Source organism: Triticum dicoccoides, chromosome 7A (assembly GCF_002162155.2).
Source record: "Triticum dicoccoides isolate Atlit2015 ecotype Zavitan chromosome 7A, WEW_v2.0, whole genome shotgun sequence".
In the NCBI taxonomy this organism is placed as follows: Eukaryota; Viridiplantae; Streptophyta; class Magnoliopsida; order Poales; family Poaceae; genus Triticum; species Triticum dicoccoides.
Genome location: NC_041392.1, coordinates 618,643,777 through 618,647,242, shown reverse-complemented (window position 1 = coordinate 618,647,242; position 3,466 = coordinate 618,643,777).

The following is a 3,466-nucleotide window of genomic DNA, read 5'->3' as shown; positions in this document are numbered from 1 at the left end:
TCGGCAACTGGCAGGAGCCATATGGTTGTCGCTTTATTGTATGCAATGCAACTGCGCTGTAATGCTTTACTTTATCACTAAGCGGTAGCGATAGTCGTGGAAGCATAAGATTGGCGAGACGACAATGATGCTACGATGGTGATCAAGGTGTCGCGCCGGTGACGATGGTGATCATGACGGTACTTCGGAGATGGAGATCACAAGTACAAGAAGATGATGGCCATATCATATCACTTATATTGATTGCATGTGATGTTTATCTTTTATGCATCTTATCTTGCTTTGATTGACGGTAGCATTATAAGATGATCTCTCACTAAATTTCAAGATAAAAGGGTTCTCCCTGAGTATGCACCGTTGCCAAAGTTCGTCGTGCCCAGACACCACGTGATGATCGGGTGTGATAAGCTCTACGTCCATCTACAACGGGTGCAAGCCAGTTTTGCACGCGCAGAATACTCAGGTTAAACTTGACGAGCCTAGCATATGCAGATATGGCCTCGGAACACTGAGACCGAAAGGTCGAGCATGAATCATATAGTAGATATGATCAACATAGCGATGTTCACCATTGAAAACTACTCCATTTCACGTGATGATCGGTTATGGTTTAGTTGATTTGGATCACGTAATCACTTAGAAGATTAGAGGGATGTCTTTCTAAGTGGGAGTTCTTAAGTAATATGATTAATTGAACTTCAATTTATCATGAACTTAGTACCTGATAGTATCTTGCTTATTTATGTTTGATTGTAGATAGATGGCCCGTGCTGTTGTTCCGTTGAATTTTAATGCGTTCCTTGAGAAAGCAAAGTTGAAAGATGATGGTAGCAATTACACGGACTGGGTCCGTAACTTGAGGATTATCCTCATTGCTGCACAGAAGAATTACGTCCTGGAAGCATCGTTGGGTGCCAGGCCTGCTGCTGGAGCAACACCAGATGTTATGAACGTCTGGCAGAGCAAAGCTGATGACTACTCGATAGTTCAGTGTGCCATACTTTACAGCTTAGAATCGGGACTTCAACAACGTTTTGAACGTCATGGAGCATATGAGATGTTCTAGGAGTTGAAGTTAATATTTCAAGCAAATGCCCGAATTGAGAGATATGAAGTCTCCAATAAGTTCTATAGCTGCAAGATGGAGGAGAACAGTTCTGTCAGTGAGCATATACTCAAAATGTCTGGGTATAATAATGACTTGATTCAATTGGGAGTTAATCTTCCAGATGATTGCGTCATTGACAGAATTCTCCAATCACTGCCACCTAGCTACAAGAGCTTCGCGATGAACTATAATATGCAAGGGATGAATAAGACTATTCCCGAGCTCTTCGCAATGCTAAAAGTTGCGGAGGTAGAAATCAAAAAGGAGCATCAAGTGTTGATGGTCAACAAGACCACTGGTTTCAAGAAAAAGGGAAAAGGGAAGAAGAAGGGGAACTTCAAAAAGAACAGCAAGCAAGTTGCTGCTCAAGAGAAGAAACCCAAATCTGGACTTAAGCCTGAAACTGAGTGCTTCTACTGCAAGCAGACTGGTCACTAGAAGCGCAACTGCCCGAAGTATTTGGCGGATAAGAAGGATGGCAAGGTGAACAAAGGTATATGTGATATACATGTTATTGATGTGTACCTTACTAGAGCTCGCAGTAGCACATGGGTATTTGATACTGGTTCTGTTGCTAATATTTGCAACTCGAAACACGGACTACAGATTAAGCGAACACTGGCGAAGGACGAGGTGACGATGCGCGTGGGAAATGGTTCCAAAGTCGATGTGATCGTGGTCGGCATGCTACCTCTACATCTACCATCGGGATTAGTATTAGACCTAAATAATTGTTATTTGGTGCCAGCGTTGAGCATGAACATTATATCTGGATCTTGTTTGATGCGAGACGGTTATTCATTTAAATCAGAGAATAATGGTTGTTCTATTTATATGAGTAATATCTTTTATGGTCATGCACCCTTGAAGAGTGGTCTATTTTTGATGAATCTCGATAGTAGTGATACACATATTCATAATGTTGATGCCAAAAGATGCAGAGTTGATAATGATAGTGCAACTTATTTGTGGCACTGCCGTTTAGGTCATATCGGTGTAAAACGCATGAAGAAACTCCATACCGATGGACTTTTGCAACCACTTGATTATGAATCACTTGGTACTTGCGAACCGTGCCTCATTGGCAAGATGACTAAAACACCGTTCTCCAGTACTATGGAGAGAGCAACAGATTTGTTGGAAATCATACATACAGATGTATGTGGTCCAATGAATGTTGAAGCTCGTGGCGGATATCATTATTTTCTCACCTTCACAGATGATTTAAGCAGATATGGGTATATCTACTTAATGAAACATAAGTCTGAAACATTTGAAAAGTTCAAAGAATTTTAGAGTGAAGTTGAAAATCATCGTAACAAGAAAATAAAGTTTCTACGATCTGATCATGGAGGAGAATATTTGAGTTACGAGTTTGGTCTACATTTGAAACAATGCGGAATAGTTTCGCAACTCACGCCACCTGGAACACCACAGCGTAATGGTGTGTCCGAACGTCGTAATCGTACCTTACTTGATATGGTGCGATCTATGATGTCTCTTACATATTTACCGCTATCGTTTTGGGGTTATGCTCTAGAGACAGCCGCATTCACGTTAAATAGGGCACCATCAAAATCCGTTGAGACGACGCCTTATGAACTATGGTTTGGCAAGAAACAAAAGTTGTCGTTTCTAAAAGTTTGGGGCTGCGATGCTTATGTGAAGAAACTTCAACCTGATAAGCTCGAACCCAAATCAGAGAAATGTGTCTTCATAGGATACCCAAAAGAGACTGTTGGGTACACCTTCTATCACAGATCCGAAGGCAAGACATTTGTCGCTAAGAATGGATCCTTTCTGGAGAAGGAGTTTCTCTCGAAAGAAGTGAGTGGGAGGAAAGTAGAACTTGATGAGGTAACTGTACCTACTCCCTTATTGGAAAGTAGTACATCGCAGAAACAGGTTTCTGTGACACCTACACCTATTAGTGAGGAAGCTAATGATAATGATCATGAAACTTCAGAACAAGTTACTACTGAACCTCTTAGATCAACCAGAGTAAGATCCGCACCAAAGTGGTATGGTAATCCTATTCTGGAAGTCATGCTACTAGATCATGATGAACCTACAAACTATGAAGAAGCGATGGTGAGCCCAAATTCCGCAAAATGGCTCGAAGCCATGAAATCTGAGATGGGATCCATGTATGAAAACAAAGTATGGACTTTGGTTAACTTGCCCAATGATCGGCAAGCAATTGAGAATAAATGGATCTTCAAGAAGAAGACTGACGCTGACGGTAATGTTATTGTCTACAAAGCTCGACTTGTCGCAAAAGGTTCTCGACAAGTTCAAGGGATTGACTACGATGAGACCTTCTCACCCGTAGCGATGTTTAAGTCTGTCCGAATCATG